Source organism: Trachypithecus francoisi, unplaced genomic scaffold (assembly GCF_009764315.1).
Source record: "Trachypithecus francoisi isolate TF-2019V2 unplaced genomic scaffold, Tfra_2.0 Lachesis_group15, whole genome shotgun sequence".
NCBI classification, from domain to species: domain Eukaryota; kingdom Metazoa; phylum Chordata; class Mammalia; order Primates; family Cercopithecidae; genus Trachypithecus; species Trachypithecus francoisi.
The window spans coordinates 18,018,001-18,037,104 of NW_022681460.1; the positions used below are offsets into that span (position 1 = coordinate 18,018,001).

At 41.0% G+C, this 19,104-nt stretch overlaps 1 long non-coding RNA gene across 1 annotated transcript in view; it reads right to left on the bottom strand.

Annotated features, from left to right (window-relative positions):
* Positions 1-14,284, bottom strand: part of LOC117096989 — a 66,276-nt gene extending 51,992 nt beyond the window's left edge. Inside the window, exons 1-2 of the long non-coding RNA XR_004442747.1 lie at positions 14,030-14,284; positions 3,974-4,180 (exon numbers count right to left, since the gene is read on the bottom strand). This is a non-coding gene — a long non-coding RNA (uncharacterized LOC117096989). The remainder of the gene's footprint in view (positions 1-3,973; positions 4,181-14,029) is intronic.
* Between the last annotated feature and the right edge of the window lie 4,820 nt (positions 14,285-19,104).

Here is a 19,104-nt window from a genome sequence, read left to right on the forward strand (position 1 = left end):
CCTTTGAGTTCTATTCCATCCTGGCCCTTCCAGGGCTCTATCAACCCTCAACAATCCTAGTACACCCAACCCCTGAAGTCATTCTGGAAAAGAGGATGAGTTTCCCAAGGGCCAGAGAAGAAGTCTTAGAAACTGGAGAAGGTAATGATCCCCTAGAATCTTCTTGATGCAAAAACAAGCCACCAAGATGACCAAAGGGCAGTGCAGTCTTCTCACAGCATCCTCTGACTTAGACCTGGGCTGCTCAGTTTTCTCAGAGCTGAAGACTCCAGGACTTTCTGAATCTAGATTCACATTTCCAAAAGGAGTATATGTCTAAGACATTCCAAAAACATGGTCATGTTTGGTGGGAATGAGGTTTTCCTGCACAATTATGGTTAAATCTCATGTTAGTGAAGATTTTGTGGTTGAAGCCACCTGGAATCCTCTCACTAAGTGGCTTCCAATAGCTCTGGTCAGAAGTCACCTTGGTTGGACATAAGGACATGATTATATATCCTGTTGTTCAGACCTAAGCCTGAGTACTCAATCAGATTATTCAATTGTTTTTACCCCCACCCTGGATTTTTTTGTAACAAGGTTCACCTTGAAAACAGGCTAGACTCTGCTATCTAAAGGTACCCTTACGAAGAGTCTGAAAACAGAATAAATATTATGCTTTCTTGATGAGGCGTTTACTGTACCCTCTGAGCATCCAAACTTAATGGGGTCAGAAGAAAAAACCAGGTGCTGCTCTTGTTTGATAAAAGCAGTTATCACATGCTATTTAGAGAGTGTGTGGAAGGAGTTCTTGGCTGTGATTGAATCCTGCAATTCTGTCTCCAACAGGCTTTCAGCAACCGTGGCTCTGAGTCATCTGCCTGGTGACCAGAAGCTGGCATCTAATGTCATGTGCCTCCCCAGATAATAAGGTCAAATGTGCCAGACCCACAAGGGGCTTGATAATGGCTTATTAACATCCCCAAATGATAACACTTTTGATTAAACCTCACATGTCTCCCTGTCCCCCCTCTCATCCTTTCTAAAATTAGAGCTGGTATTTCACTAACCATGTCCTTGCTTGAACTTTAGAATGGTTCAAGGATAGTGCAAAATCATGATGTCTTTTCACTATTATCCTGAAGGACAGGGTTTTTTCTGGGTCACAAAGTCTTATATTAATTCAAACTTTACTGAGTTTTCCTCCCCTTTGGAATAAAATTAGATACTTTTTGGAAAGCCAACAAGGTACAAAATAGAGCGCAAAGTTTAGATTCAGAAATCATGTGCTCTAATGTGCTTTTTTTCCCTAGGCTACATAGTATGTAAACCAACAGAAGTCACTTTACATCACTGTAACTCAGTTTCCCATCTATAAAAATGAAAGAGTGCTACTTTTTAGAACTTTGTGGAATAGGAATCAAATAAGATAATAGATAGAAATCCATCTTTCAATAATGAAAGCAGTATATAACTCTTATTATATACTGGTATGCAATATTATTATTATTATCATAATTATTGTTCCTGTTTCTAGGTTTTATATTTTGTAGCAATATTGGTCTGTTTGAGAATTTTAATTGCCAAAGTCAATTTGTCCCATTTTGATTTCAAGACGTAACATATTATAAGAGAATTTGAAATATCCTCTGACGCGCCCCTGGGCCTCCAAAATGAAGCTGTTCTGGGCTGGCAGGCAGCTCTAGAGCCCCAGGAAAGTGAGCAGAAGAAGGTTAAAGGCCAGACTGATGAACAGCAGAAGGCAAGCCCAATAAGGACTGGGGTGTGGGGGGTCGATAGCAATAGGGAGAGTCTTCAATCAAGTGGAAGAAAGGGAAAGTCAAGATTTCCCTGTCATGGAGTAGTGTGTATGGCATCTGGGGAAGCTGATCAAGGTGAAATTACAAAGAAAAACTAGGAGAAGGGAGGGCTTTCCAAAGAAAATTAAAACAGCTCAGGTGGAGGATAGCTGGCTTTTGGACATGGATTTGACCACAGGGAGGGAGAGGGTAAGACAGGTAGAATAGAGATGAAAGATAAATCTGCACCAAGACTCATCAGGTAAGACATACAATGAGTGTCTGAAGTCCGAGGCAGAGGCTCTGGGCTCACGATGTCAGCGTGAGGATCATGATAAGGCTCCTAAGCAGGTGGGAGTGAAGGGGTGAGAGGGCTGGGAGGAGAGGAAATTCAGGCAGAGAGAGAGAGAGATGGGAACTTAAGAACTTAGAGGAAAAATGTTCTGATGGATAAGACGTGCACATGGGTGTGGAGGATGGAAATGGGAGAGCGGAGGTGGCGATTCATGAAGAAGAGACAGTCAAGAGTCCATTAGACCAGGATCTTCACTGAGTACCCACATTACCAATGGAATCTCCCAGGCTGAAGGTGGGACTTATAAAGACGGGAAGGTTACGATACACACAGGAACCAAATTTTTCCATAAACTTAGAAAAATGACCAAGAGTTTAGAAGGTAAGAGTGACAAGAAAGGGAAGGTAGTGATAGAGCCCGCATTACAGGGAGCCATCCATAAGGGGATAAAGATATTATTTGGAAGCCAACTCTCCTCTCGCTTCTGATTTTTTTCTTCCTCATCCCATCCTTGGACTCAGGCTCAGAGATGGTGAAGATGTTGAAGAATCAGCAGGCTCCACACAATCCTTGAAAAGACTACAAAATTAATGATGTTTTCTTCAGATAGTCAGATGCAGATACAGAATGAGTAAGTCAAAGGAATTGCTCTGTGATCAGGTGGAGTGTGTAGAGGACTCTGAAGGACCAATGGAAAGGCTGGGTGGGAAGACAGCCATGGAAGGATTAAATGAGAGGCAGAACACGAAAGTTCAACGGGCAGAGGGGCTTGCATTTGAGGCTGTGTCTGGCTGACAAGAATGAGAAACAGGGTGGAATGAACTGACCTCAAGATTCTAGGTGAGCCCCTGGGTGGTCTAAGACCTCAGGCCTTTCCAGAAACCCAGTGGCATCAGGATTCTTACCAGAACATATGAGGATGTGTCCAGGTGTAGACTGGCCCAGGAGCCCTCCCACAGATAATCTCAGAAGTCAAGTGTTTCATATGTTCTGCCGGAGATGATGAGTTTGAGCTGCCATAGTCTCTTTTGCCCACTTGTGTAGGTTGTAGCTTCTGGACACTCATGAGGCAGCGACTTTCAGCCAGCAAGTGGCCTGCCACCGTCGTATCTGAGGTGTGGTAACCTGAGGTCAGCTTTCAGTTATCAAAGGCCTGATGAAACATAATTCTGACTGTGTTTTGACTTTGAGTTCTCAGATTATCTAATGGCACAGATCAACTTTCTTTTTGTTCCTTTACTTTAACTATTTTATTCATCCCTTATTCCAAAATTTGTGACATTACTAGTGACCTTGAAAAACTGGTAACAACCTAAATGCCAAACAGTAGGAGAATAGTTAATAAACTATAGCACATTTGAGATTCAGTATACCAAAAAGCCGTTTTAAAAATGGGGCAAACTTGTATGTGCTATTGTGGAAGGATCACTATGATGCTTGTTGGGTAGAAAAAGGATTTAATGACATAACCAGAAGAGATCCCATTTTTGGAAGGAAAGAAGGGAGGGAGGGAGGAAGAGAGGGAGGAAGGGATGGAGGAAAGGAGGGAGAGAGAGAGGAGAAATTCATACTTAGGTGTACTGTGTGTATACAAGTATGTGTGCTTGTGAATAGAGAAGATTTTTGAAATGATACCCAATTGATAACTCCAGCTACCTCCAGGTGTAAGCCTGGGGATGATGGGCGAGTAGACAGGAAGAACTTTGCAACTTACACTGTACGTTTCTGTGATTCTTGAATTTTTTACAACTGTTATTATTTATTATGTTAGTAATTAAAGACAAACAATTCTATAAATGATTGTTTAGATCTGATATTTACAAGCTCTAGTCACACTCAAGTTTTATTAACTTTGGATTTGGGCGTGATATAAGCGAGCAGAAAATATTTATTTACTCACTGATGGCACATTGTTTGGAAGAGCTTGGAGCAAGGATGATGAAAGCAATTTGCAAAATCACTCAGCAGAAACTGGAGAGTGTCGTCAATGAGTTGGAAAATTGTTCTGAACAATGCTTGATGAGGGTTAGTCGCTGGGCTGAAGCTGGGAAATTCGAACTGCCTTGCTTTTGTATGCCATTTGCTATCTTCTGATTATGAGCGAGAACTGAAATTATTAGAGTTTAAAGTTACATAAGCAGGCAATTTTCTCATTTTTAAATGAAGTATTTAAAATCATACACAAATAATTGCAGGTTTTGAAGTGCAGCATCTGAAACCTATACTATAAATATTTTTAAATAGAATTCAATTTAATTTTAAAATACTGAAAGGTGAAGTTTTTATAATTTACATATTTGATTTGTTTTTATAATTTTCCACCCAAAGGCTAGGTGAGCAACGTTTCCACCCAATTACTCAAAACTCCCTTAGAGTTGACACCAATGACTTCATCTTATATTAGCTTCCTATGTAAATATACCACTGAAAAAATTATTGCAAATAACTGCAGTGTTAAAATGGCTTTTTGAACAAATACAATCTCCCAAACAGTGTAAGTGAGCTGCACTTGGAAATTTGTTCCTTGACATTACTTTCCAAAGTCAAGAACACTTCACTAACCCCTCAGCCCAGGTCTCAAAGGAAGAAAAGGACAAAGATTGGCAGTAGAAGAGGTTTGTCCTCATAGTCAGTCTCATACGCTCTCTCCCCAAATCCCATTAGGTCCAAGACACTGGGTCTGCCTCTTCGGGAGTGCTCTCCTACCCCGCCTTACCAGGTCTGAATTCTTCCAGTGTCTGGGTAGGTTTCTTCTGTAAAATTAACTTGTATGTTAAAAACCAGGTCCAATGAAGGGCCATTCAGGAAGAGCAAGTCCAGTCCGTGTTTTGAGAAAGGGAAAGAGCTGAAGTTCACCCCAAAAAATAACATAAAATAAAATAATCATAGATATTTTGAATTGCAAGAGATTACAAAAATCTTTGAATCCAGTTCTCTCCTTTCAAAGCTGAAGAAACCAACTCCCTAAGAGCTAGGACACCAGCCAGGACCAAATGGTTATTTTGTGGTCAATTTATTGCTAGATAGAAAGAGATTATCTTCAGTACCATGATATTTCTGGAACATATGGGTGATATTAAAAACACGATTATATTTAAAATGTAGTACATTCAGATTATATACCCTATTAGGTGACCAAAAAATAATATGATAAATTGCAACTTCTTGGTATCTGTCTGTTTTTTAAACCAAGGCTTAAACTTTCATTTATTCATTCAGCAAATACTGAATGCCTGTTATATGCCAGGCACTGTTCAGATGCTGGGGAACAGCAGGGAACAAAGTGGTCATTGATGAGTTTTGAGGACAGAAGTGAGATGATCTGAATCATCATGTTAAAGAACCTCTCAAGTTGCTATATTGAGAAAAGGGTGGGAGTCAGGCAAAGGTGGAAGCAGGAAAACAAGTTAGGAGGTTGTTGGCAGGAAACATAAGCAAGCATGGTGGCATGGACCAGCAGAGCAGTGCTGGAATCAAGGAAGAGCCAACAGGATTTGCTAAAGACCTCAATGTGAAAATAAGAAAAAGGAAAGAATCAGGGTCTAACTCCAAAATATTTGGCTTCAGCCACTGAAAGAATGAAGTTGCCCTTAACTGAAATGGGGAAAACCAGAAAGATAAGAATTGGGGGATAAAATCTGGAATTCAGTTTGGGGCACACTGCTTCAAAACTCTGTAAGACATTCAAGAGTGATACTGATAAGCTCGGTTGGGCCTAGGAATGGAGAGTTTAGAGGAAATACTGGGTTGGATATTTTCTGACTTTAATTTTGAAGTGAAGAGCCTGATGTTAGCTGGTCACCCACAAAGACTATAAGAAAGTATTTCTCCCTAGAGTGTTAGTAGCTATTACATTACCTTGATTCAACCAGTACTTATTTATTAGGCGCTAGGCACTATAACAGGTTCTGAATGTATAAAGATGATTACGATTCTTCTTCTTTGAGTAAATCTAGAGGAAGAGAAAGAAAATAAACACCACCAACAAAAACCTCAAATACTATAAATGCTGCAAGAGTGTGCCCAAGATGCTAGTGAAAAACACAGACGCGGATGTCATGAACTATACCTTGGAAGGCCAGCAGTTGTGTTTGAGCCAGCATCTTCAGGGTTGCGTAAGAGTTTTACAGACATCCGAGGGTGGGTTGGGCAGTCCAGCAAAGAACACAGGCACAAGTACACCAAGGCAGGAAAGAGCAGAGCCCCTGCTAGCACCCACACTGTGCCTCGTGGCCCAAGCGCAGGCTATGTGTAGGGGAAGGTGGCTGCTAAGAGCTGGGATGAAAGGGAAGTCGTGGGTGTGGTGCGCGGGAGGTAAGATGTGCTGGGTTGCTACACTACCTCATTAAGAAAGCAAGAACAAACACAGTCTAGCTGAGTAGACACACACACTAGTGCTGCATGGGGCCCTGCTGTGCTCTGTTGAGATGCAGTTAATCTCCTAGCGGCAGAGGAGGTGGCCCTGCTGTCACGGAGGGAGGAACAGGTGCTAGGAGCTGGCATTGGCTCGAAAACACTTTCAAGTGTGCCCTTCAGTGGGTTCTCTGCAGTTTCTATAGAAGTGGGCCGGCTGCTGCGGGGGCTGGGCAGTGAAAGACAGGTGCACGGGCAAAGGACCTGGCCTCTCTCTGAGAGGACTGAGGGCCACTGGCAAGCTTTAATTTGGAAAGTGGTATGATGGGCTTGTCCTAAAGGGTTACTTCTTCCCTGGAGACTTTGACAGGGAATGATGCTTCGACTTAGAGAAATTCTTCTCATTTGGCAAAAATACAGAACTGAATCACAAGGTTGTACAGAGAACACTGGTGCAGATATTTCTCAGATCATATCCTGTAAAGGGCCAACTACCCTGTTTTCACTTAAGACTGACCTGAAAATGTGTGATTTCTGCCCAGTCTTAATCTCTTAAAGTCACAAAAAAATACTTTTACTTAGGATATTTCAGAAATATGGAACGTCTGCAACACTCATCAGATTTGGACAAAGAGTAAAGATTTAAACACTATATAAAGGATCATGTATGATCCCGTTCAATATAGTACAGGAAAAAACTTAAAAATAAGGGATCATATTTTGAAACTATGTTCTTACTTCAAAATAACATGTACATGATAAATACATATAGTTTTTTGTCAACTGAAAATAAAATTACGTTCATTGTGCAGTGTGTGTTGGCACCGACAGAAAAAGGAAAAATTGAGGGTTATAAAAGAGGATATTCCCCCTCATCTGTGCTCCTCAGAAACATTTCTTCATTGACACATTTAGGCATCTGTCCCTATTCATGACGTAAGTTGTGTGGTGTGCCCAATAGTGTATATAATAAGACATCTAAAGGTGAATTGTGCACTTATGAGCATGGTAAGTCTCCAAAAGTGTTTATAGAATGATGGCAGTGTTGTGGTCATTGTTTAGAGGAAGAAAAGTCTTTTTCAGACTGCTGTTCCACTACTGGCTTTTAGAGTATGGAGGCTGAATAATGCCGCTCATCATCACTCTTTTCTGTCTATTCTTTCCCCTTCCTATCATCCAGAAAATAGCTAAACAACTTGTATCCTCTTGTACACAGTTTAAGAAATAACCAACTACAGAGAGCCAAAACATGAGTGAACTCCTATTCACAATTGCTGTAAAGAGAAGAAAATGCCTAGGAATACAACTTACAAGGGATGTGAAGGACCTCTTCAAGGAGAACTATAAACCACTGCTCAAGGAAATAAGAGAAGACACAAATAAATGGAAAAACATTCTATGATCATGGATAGGAAGAATCAATGTCGTGAAAATGGCCATACTGCCCAAAGTAATTTATAGATTCAATGCTTTACTCAACAAGCTACCATTGACTTTCTTCACAGAATTGGAAAAAACTATTTTAAACTTCATATGGAACCAAAAAAGAGCCCGCATAGCCAAGACAATCTTAAGCAAAAAGAACAAAGCTGGAGGCATCACGCTACCTGACTTCAAACTATACTAAAAGGCTACAGTAACCAAAACAGCATGGTACTTGTACCAAGACAGATAAATAGACCAGTGGAACAGAATAGAGGCCTCAGAAATAACACACACATCTACAACCATCTGATCTTTGACAAATCTGACGAAAACAAGAAACGGGGAAGGATTCCCTATTTAATAAATGGTGTTGGGAAAACTGGTTAGCCATATGCAGAAAACTGAAACTGGAACCCTCCCTTATACCTTAAACAAACATTAACTCAAGATGGATTAAAGACTTAAATGTCAGACCTAAAACCATAAAAATCCTAGAAGAAAACCTAGGCAACACCATTCAGGACATAGGTATGGGCAAAGACTTGAGGTCTAAAACACCAAAAGCAATGGAAACAAAAGCCAAAATTGACAAATGGGATCTACTTAAACTAAAGAGCTTCTGCACAGCAAAAGAAACTATCATCGGAACAAACAGGCAACCTACGGAATGGGAGAAAATTTTTGCAATCTATTCGTCTGACAAAGGGCTAATATCTAGAATCTACAAAGAGCTTAAAAAAATTTACAAGAAAAAAACAAACAACCCCATCAAAAATGGGCAAAGGAGATGAACAGACACTTCTCAAAAGAAGACATTTGTGCAGCCAACAAACATATGAATAAAAGCTCATCATCACTGGTCATTAGAGAAATGCAAATCAAAACCACAATGAGGTACCATCTCACACCAGTTAGAAAGGTGATCATTAAAAAGTCAGGAAACAACAGATGCCAGAGAGGATGTGGAGAAATAGGAACACTTTTACACTGTTGATGGAAGTGTAAATTAGTCCAACCATTGTGGAAGACAGTGTGGCGATTCCTTAAGGATCTACAACTAGACATACCATTTGACCCAGTAATCCCACTGCTGGGTATACACCCAAAGGACTATAAATCATTCTACTATAAAGAATATGCACATGTATGTTTATTGCAGCACTATTCACAATAGCAAAGACTTGGAACCAACCAAAATGTCCATCAATGATAGACTGGATAAAGAAAATGTGGCACATATGCACCATGGAATACTATGCAGCCATAAAAAAGGATGAGTTCATGTCCTTTGCAGGGACATGGATGAATCTGGAAACCATCATTCTCAGCAAACTAACACAAGAACAGAAAACCAAACACTGCATGTTCTCACTCGTAAGTGGGAGCTGAACAATGAGAACACATGGACACAGGGAGGGAGATATCACACACTGGGACCTGTTGGGGGTGGGATCGCATTAGGAGAAATAGCTAATGTAGGTGACGGGTTGATGGGTGCAGCAAACTACCATGGCATGTGTATACCTATGTATCAAAACTGCACGTTCTGCAAGTGTACCCCAGAACTTAAAGTGTAAAAAAAAAAAAAAAAAAAAAAGCAAGAAAAGAAATAACCAACTACAATTTTGACTTAGTTGTTTTGTTATTTTGGAAGACGGGGAAGGTGAAAAGAAACTAGTTTACATATACAAAGACCACACACATACACACACACACACACACACTCATACTCTGGGCTGTGTGTACTTTCATTGTGCCTTAAAATCTGGACAACATGGGCTCAGATCTCCCAACTCCACAATTTATGGAAAGTTCAGTGACCTTGCCAAGAGCAATCGGAATTTCCAAGGGTATTAGGTTAACACGCTTGCTTCTTTATTTGAGCCCCTGCTTCCGCTAGACTGTTTTGCCCAGGGCGTCACTGCCCTGCATGTGAGGAACCTGATCCACATGATGGGAAACTGGCTCCCCCACATTCAAAGAGTAGCCAAACATGCTACTGCCCCGGGATCTCAGGATGTGAGGTCGACTTTATTGAAGGTTTGGGGGAGATGATTGAAAGTTTTTATCACAGCAACTCATAAAACTTTAAAACTGCATAACCTCCACCTCTCTCCTTCAAAGTCCCTTGACCTCTCCATTTTGTTGCTCTTTCATCTTTCTCCTCTACTTCCTCCTTTCCAGAAGCTTGAAAAGCTAAATTTTTAAAAAAATATGATGAAGAATTCCCCACTGTATTATACAGAACAATTAAGCTATCTCTATTTCCTACCCGGAAACTCAACACACACTACTTGCTTATAGAAGACTCAGGGACCTCTGATGCCCAGGGTTGATGGGCCTGGCCTTTCCTGGCTGACTGAATCCTTGAACGAGGACTAAAAAACTTGCAGTCCATAGCTCTGCCTGGCGAGATCACAGCTGATTGCTATGTTGCTCTCTGTGCTTTCTTGTATTTTTCAAATTGTTGTCCATATTTTTTATTCAGACAAAAGTAAATAATCAAATGCTTTTAAAATGTTCTGCAAAAATAAACCCAGGCTCTTGTGGAAAATAGTTTCTTGGAGGATATACATAAAGGAAATTTGAAGGTGAGGTGGGTGCTAAGAGCAGGGAATCCCCAAACTTTTCCTGTAAAGAGCCAGAGAGTAAATATTTGAGACTTTGTAGGCCAGTCTGTCACAAATATCCAACTCTGCCATTGTTGCCAGAAAGCAGCCAGCAACAATACACAAACCAGTGAGCCCAGCTGTGTTTCAATAAAACTTTATTTACAAACTAGGGGTAAGCGTGATGATTGAGCCCATGAGCTGTAGCTTGCCAACCCCTGCTAAGAGGAGGTGTCGAACGTATATATGTGCTTGATGGGAGCTTGAGTGACACTCTCACAAAGGAGAAAGTTAAGATGATGTGGTAAAGCCATCACATAGCTTTCATAAAATTTAATTGTTTCTCTTTTTCATATCTTTCAGAGACAGTTTGTTTTTTCATTTGTTCTTGGGTTTGTTTGTTTTGAGTCTTGTTCTGTAGCCCAGGCAGGAGTGCAGTGGCACAATCTCAGCTCACTACAACCTCCTGCCCCCTGAGTGGCTGGGATTATAGGAGCCTGCCACGATATCCAGCTAATTTTTTGTATTTTTAGTAGAGACGGGGTTTCGCTATGTTGGCCAGGTGGGTCTGGAACTCCTGGCCTCAAGCTATCCACCGGCCTTGGCCTCCCAAAATGGTGGAATTATGGGTATGAGCCACCACACCTGGCCCGAAAGTTTAGAAAGAAAAATGATTTAGCTCCTTCAAAAACTAAATTTTAAAAGGAATTGGAAGGCTAAGGTGCTAGGTTCAACGAAAAAGTAAGTTGGATTAGAGAAAAGTACATCCGTCTGGTGAAGAAAAACTTTCTGGTTAGGGGAGAGGAAACATTAGGCAAAGAACTGCTGGCCATGGTCTCAGGAACCCTGGACATGTCTGGCCTCTGGCAGGAACTTTGTGATGTTCAAATCAGTTAACCTCTCAGGGACACAAGGTTCTTTCTGGTAAATGATAATGTTGCATTAGATGAGGCCAATGCTTTTCCAGCTCTAAGATTCCGTTAAAGATTACCTCAGAATCTTACAGAGAGCTAGGGGCAGATACAAGAATCTATTTTTCCTCTTTTCCTCCTTAAGAGTTAATAAATTGATCGAGTGCTCCCCACCAGCCAGGTGGTTGCCCTACGTTGTCTTACTTCACAGCTCTCATCCCTGGACATGTCCAGTTGACCCTAGAGGTTGGGGATCATTATCCTGACCTTTTAATAGAGAACATAGGCTTCTCAATAGTCAAATGATTTATCCTTGGTTACGTGTTATACAAATAATAAGAGTTAGAACTGAGAGACTGACTCTAGGCCTAGCATTTTAGGCTATAGCACTAATTTCCTTTCATCATGGATGTATACCCTCCTTTCTGTCAGGAAAGGAAAAAGTTGGATACTGAAAAACAAATGGGAACCTTCTGAGAGTTAGCACAAATGGGAGAAGTCAGTAGGAAGTTTGCAAAGTACATATTGGAGGTTCAGCTATTGAGGGAAACCTTTGACAGCAAGAGTAGGCTTAACATAAGTTCAAGGCAATTTTCTACATAGGTCTAAAAAATAAAAACTAGGCTAGGTTGGGAGAGATGGTTGTTGAAAAAGAGTGTGAAGGAGGATCCAGATGTCAATTCCAATCTGTACCTTGGGATCCTAAAGGGAACAAAATCCTGCAAAGGAGAGAGAACTGCTTTGTAACATTTGCAGCTAGGCTTTACAAGAGAAAGAACAGTACACCTGGAGGCAAGCTAGGATTTTTCTGAAGGAGGAACAAATTCTACATCCTTCTCCTACTGCCTTCTGACCTCTGGTTAGTCCCCTAATGAAGACCAATAGATTATTTTAGACCTCACAGAGGCAGAGCAGAGGCAAGGAGGGGTGGTTCCTTACTCACAGAAGGAAGTCGTTATCATCTTTGAAGATGACTTCAGACACAGCAGTGGCCCAGTGACGGCCTTTTGCTTTCACTTACTAACCTTTTGAGTAAAAGAAATGGTAGTATCTTAGCATCAAGCTTTTGTTGGCAAGTATGTTCTAGCTTTTTTTTTAACTTTCATATTGCGTGCGTGTGTGTGTGCATGCATGTGCATGCATAAAAGTTTTCCATTCACAAAGGGCCTTTTACTATCACTAATGGAAGCAGGAGAGACCATTACAGAACATGGATAGCATTAGTGCCCAGGAAATTGCATTCTTGTTTGAAGCCAGATAATTCTGGTGAATAGAGAAGCCCTAGCTACCATCAGCTTGTTGGTGTGCCTTTTGGGGCATCCTGACAGGAGGTTACTGTTAGTCAGAAGAAAAATAAATCAAAGTCAGATGAACACAGGGAGTTCATGGGGAAGGAAGATGAATTAAATAAGCAGGAAGACAATTATCCTTCTCCGTCAATACAGCCATAAGCTTTGTTCAATATTTCCAACTTAAGATATTCAGCTGAAGGCTTTCGGGCAAGGTCAGGTCAGTCAGTCTAGAAACGAAAAGAGCTCATTCTGCTGTTTCACCTGTTCCCTCACCTCTTTTTCCACAGGGAATCTTACAAAAGTGAATTGCATTGACAGTTCAGTCTATATCACCAGCTGAAATCTCCACTGTGTCAATGCAAAAAATTGCATCTGCTTTTAGGAACTGAGGCATTTTAGTGGACCTTGGCTTCCTCTCAAGTTAGGATAAACTCTTGAGGCTGAAGACTAGTTTATATTTTAATATCTTTAGAAACTGGCCGGGCACGGTGGCTCACGCCTGTCATCCCAGCCCCTTGGGAGGCCAAGGTGGATAGCTCACGTGAGGTCAGGAGTTCAAGACAAGCCTGGCCAACATGGTGAAACCCCGTCTGCACTAAAAATACAAAAATTAGCCAGGCATGGTGGCGTGCGCCTGTAATCCCAGCTACTCAGGAGGCTGAGACATGAGAATCATTTGAACCTCAGAGGCAGAGGTTGCAGTGAGCCGAGATTGTGCCACTGCACTCCAGCCTGGGCAACAGAGTGAGACTCCGTCTCAAAATATTAATAATAATAATATCTGTAGAAATCATTAAAATCAAATTAAATCAACTCATTGTACTTTAGTAACCTTTTTGTGGTAGAACTCAAGCAGATGAGAACATCCCTAAGCTGACTAAACCAGGCAGAGGACACATTTGAATTAGATCACACTGAGAGGTATTTAACATTGGGAGAGAATGGAAATTAGCCAAATATTCATCAGCTGTATTTATTGATAGAGGGGTATATTGCAATTGTGGAGGCTACATGGGAAAGTCCTGGTCAGAAGTCATGTCTGGCAAATGGAAAGGACAAAAAGAATCCTGCCAGGTAAAGAGAGTTCTGCTGAGAGACAGGGACTCCCCACAGGGTATTGTAGAAGAAGCAGAAAGAGGCAATTCATTTAAATGCCTTCATGGAAAGGAGGACTCTCAAGAGCTTTCCCAGCTGCCTTTTCAACCCCACAGGGTCTCCCCTCACACATCTTTAAAAAGCTTACATTTTCTACATCCACACCCAGGGGATCATGTGCTCATCCTTCCTTGCTCAAAGTCTCTTTCTCTCTCTTCCAGAGTGCAGTGGTAATATAAAGACAACTTAGATCCCATGACCCCCCACGTACCTCCATTTTATAAGATTTCTTTCAGTCAGCTTGCACAGCAGGTTTAAACTGGGGAGAGGACTAAACCAAAATTATCTGAGGAGTATTTCTTCCATGGCTTTGCTCTACCTGGTCTGAAAAAAAGCTGCAGAAGAAAAAAGTGACATTGAATACCATATTGTGTAGCATATTTTAGGAGAGAGGTAGCTTCTGGCTTTAGTGATTGTCTTTTGTGTTGATAAAACGTAACTGCTTATATGCAAACTCTGAAGAAAGAAAGGCTTGGTTGCCCTTAAGCTGTGGTCAAATATTTGAAGGCTTATTCTAAAGGAAAGTACTAAATGTATTCTTGTTACTCCAAAGGGAAGAACTACAACCATGTGTAGAATTTATGGAAAAAAAATTTTGACTCGGCATTAAAAAATAAGAGTTACCTTTACTGCCTTGAAAAGTAGTGAAACTTCCAGCATTGAAAATGTTCAAGCAGAATGCAGTCTGGGTTGTATTAGTCAGGGATGGCTAAGCTGAAGTAACAAGTACACCCAAAAGACTCAGTGACCCAAAGAACAAGAAGTTTGTTTGTTTTCTCTGCTGTGCCAGTCCTGGGAAGGTATTTCAGTCAGTGGTTCTCCCTCCACACCCTCATCGTTCCACAGTCATTCAAGAACCCAGGCTGAATGACTATTCTGATGTGCCTGAGTTGTCCTGGACACCACCATCCCAGTGCCCTGGAACAAGGAAAGAGCATGAACATCACACAGGGGAGGTTGTTTTCAGCTAGGTTTGGAAGTTGCACACACCCCCATCTCCTCCACTACTCCCATTGCATTGGCTGGAACTCAGTCTCATGGCCATAACTAACTGCAAGGGACACTGGGGAACATGGTCTACCTGGTGATCTTGGACAAGCTATTTAATATCTCAGCCACATTTTCCTCAACTGTAAAAAATGACGATAACTCAAAAGACACTGTCAAGAAAGCAAAAAGACAACCCACAGAATGGGAGAAAATGCAAGTCATATATCTAATAAAGGTCTATATAAAGGATAAATAAAGAACTATTATAACTCAACAATAAAAAAGACAACCCAATTTAAAAATGACAAAGGATTTGAAAAGGAATTTCTCCAAAGAAGTCTATAAATGGCCAATAAGAACAAAGAAAAAAACTCATTATTGGTCATCAGAGATATACAATTCAAAATCACAATAGGCCAGGCGCGGTGGCTCAAGCCTGTAATCCCAGCACTTTGGGAGGCCGAGACGGGCGGATCACGAGGTCAGGAGATCGAGACCATCCTGGCTAACACGGTGAAACCCCATCTCTACTAAAAAATACAAAAAAATTAGCCGGGCGAGGTGGCGGGCGCCTGTAGTCCCAGCTACTCGGGAGGCTGAGGCAGGAGAATGGCGGGAACCCGGGAGGCGGAGCTTGCAGTGAGCTGAGATCCGGCCACAGCACTCCAGCCTGGGAGACAGAGCGAGACTCCATCTCAAAAAAACACACAAAAAAACAAAAAAACAAAACAAAACAAAACAAAACAAAATCACAATGAGACACTACTTCACACCCATTGAGAAGGCTAGAATAAAAAAAGACAGTAATAAGTGTTGAGAAATTGGAACCCTTATACAACACAGGTGGGAATGTAAAATGGTACAGCTGCTTTGGAAACCAGTTTGACAGTTCCTCAGAAAAGTTAAACATAGAGTTACCACATGATTCTAATTTCACTCTTAAATACCCAAGAGAAATAAAAACATATATCCACAAAAAAATGTATACACAAGTTTTCACAGTTGAATTAATCATAACAGCCAAAATGTGAAAAAAATTCAGATACCAAATGACAATCAACTGGTCAACGAACAGATAAACAAAATGTGATACATCCAAACAACAGAATATTATTTAGCCATAAAAAAGAATGAAGTAGGGAGACATGCTATGGCATAGATGAACCTTGAAAACATTATGCTAAGTGAAAGATGCCAGACACAAAAGGTTACATATTGTATGACTCCGTTTACGTAAAATGTCCAGAATAGACAAATTCATAGAAACCAAAAAATGGGTTAGTGGCTTCCAAGGTTTTGGGAGACAGAGAAACAGGGAGTGACTGATAAGAGATATAGAATTTCTTTTTGTAGTGATGAAAAGTTTCTGTAATTAATAGTGATGGTTGCACAACATTGTGAATACACTAAAAAACACTGAATTGTGTAACTTAAAAAGGCGACTTTTATATGTACATTTAAATAATGAAGTTATCCATCAAAAATAATAAATTAGCCGGGTGCAGTGGCGGGTGCCTGTAGTTCCAGCTACACGGGAGGCTGAGGCAGGAGAACGCCGTGAACCCGGGAGGCGGAGCTTTCAGTGAGAGGAGATCGTGCCACTGCACTCCAGCCTGGGCGACAGAGAGAGACTCTGTCTCAAAAAAATAAAAAATAAAAAATGATAATAATAATAATACCTACCTGTGCTAAGACTGCAATTTGATACTATTTTGCCCTTCTTTCAATAGGATTATAGTTGAGACCTAGCTGTCCAGTGAGGGACTACATTTCCTATGTTTCATTGCACAAATTAGGGTGGTCATGAGGTTAAGGTCTCACTAATGAAACGTGGGAATGGCAACAGCTAAAGCAAGCTTGGAAGCCATATCTTGTAGAAAACAAGGCCACTGCCAATCCAAGGGTATAGATGACACCACACTGCAGAACTCCTGTCAAAACTCACCTCAAGGCTGTCGGTGGAGAAACACACTTCTGGATTCTTAAGCCACTCTATTTTGGAATCCCTTTGTTACAGAAGCTAGTGTTATTCCATCCACGCAGAAGTATGTAAATGAAGTAGATGTTGTCTTAACAAAAATCTAATATGCATGCCATTGGCTTAATAGTCAGGCAGTGAGTGGTAAAGAAATAAACATTATAGGCTGGGAAGTTGGAGACATTTGTACACCACACAAAACATTTGTCTGCAATAACATGCAGTAGTCCCCGCTTTCCCAAGGGGGATACGTTACAGGACGTCCTGTGGATACCTGAAATCTTGGATAGCACTGAACCCTATATATACTATTAAAGACTGTATTTTTTCAATCTGATAACCAAAGTGGCTACTAAGTGAATAATGGATGGTTGATACAGCTGGACACAGGGATGATTCACATCCTGGGCAGGATGGAGTGGGATGGCGAGAGACTTCATCACCCTGCTCAGAATGGCATGTAATTTAACACTCATGCATGAATTATTTATTTCTGGAATTTTCCATTGAATATTTTAGAGCCACATTTGACCTCTAGTAACTGAAACCACAGAAAGTGAAACCACAGATAAGGAGACTACTGTACCTACTGAGTCAGCAGCTCTGAGGTAAGTGCTTGAACAGAGAACTGCACATTTGTGTGTATTACCTGCTCCTTGCTGTTTTTAGCACGACTTTATAGAAAAAGAGAATATAAAAAAATTGGCTGGAAGGAAATAGAACCAAGACACAACAAAAACACAGAAGGAAATAGAAAAAGTACAGAAATCTATAATTTCATATTCATTCGTTCATTCATTCAACAAATATGTTCCAAGCACTTGGACTACACCAATGAACAAAACGCACAGTAAAGCTTATGAAATTTCAATTGGAGAGACATAATACAAACAATACATATAATAAATAAATTATCTATGTTACAAATATGTCACGGAAAACAAAATTATGGAGGACAGTAAGCACAGGAGTGGGGGACAGTTTGTGATTTTGAGTAGGATGGTCCTGGTTAGCCCTATTGAGAGGGCAATAATTTGAGCAAAGACCTGCACATGAGGGAGTTCAATGAATAGGTGCCTAGAGAAAGTGTGTTCCAGGCAGAAGAATAATATGGTCAAGAGCCTGAGATGGATGTGCCTAGTGCTTTCAAGGAATACCAAGGAAGCCTGTGTCGCTGGAGTTTTGTTGGCAAGGGGAGTTATCAAGTAAGTGACAAGTCACAGAGGAAAATGGGGCAGTCCATATGACTTTAGCTTTCACTCTAGTGAAAAGGGGAGGCTCCCAGGGTGTTGAGCAGAGGAGCAACATTTCAAAAAGCTCACTCTTGCTCCAGGAGGGAAATGCGGAAACACATCTCTAAGTCAGGAGGTGCTAACAGTAACCCAGGCCAGGGATGAAGGTTGCTCAGACCAGGGTGATAGCATGGGGGGCCAAGAGAAAAGACGGACTCAGGTTAACTTTTGAAAAGATGTTTTTGCTGAAAGACTGGAGGTGGGTTGGGAAAGAAAGTGAGGAATAAATGACTCCAGAGTTATTAGAAGAATAAAGTTAAATGATGCAAATAAAATACAAACACTAAGACCAAAGCCAAGTGGATGTCAAATTGTCAAGTTATATAAGAGGGTATTTCATAAAATGTGTCAGAAATACGCGTTAGGCTTAGGGCGAAAATGAGCTTCCTAGTACCCCACAAATATCACAACTCCACAACTGAATTAAACTGGTCCTCTGGAAGCTGAAGAATTTAGGGAGGGGATGGCTAATTAGCACATAGACATTGGAAGAGCAACATGAGTCTAGCACTTCTGAGAATAAGTTGTCTAACAAAGCAGGAGAGAGTCAGGGCCCATGAATCTCTCAGGGCAGCCCTCTCCCCACAGCAGCACACTGGATAGGGCGCTCTCAGCAATCTCCCAGTGGTCATCCTCCTCCCTCAGGAAAGCATAAGAACCCAGCGGGAGAAGAGACTAGAAGTTTTTCCCTGGAAACGCAAAGAATGAGGAATAAAAAATGTTCTCCATAACAATCGGGATTATTGAACCGTACAAATAGAAATATCTTTACTTTTAGAATAGAATAATTCTTCTGGACATGTCTTTAAAATCTTATTTTAGAGGGCATACGTAAAGGAATTAGTTCATTCTTATGTTTACAATATTCTTCCTCGCTTAGCCAATGAATTTCTCTGAGAGGCAATAGTGTTATGAAAACAGCCTGACTTTGCGGGGGCCAGTTCTAATCTTGACCCTCCACCTACTAGCTGTGTATGTAAGTTACTTAACAGCTTTTAGCTTCAATTTCTTGGGTATAAGAGAGGA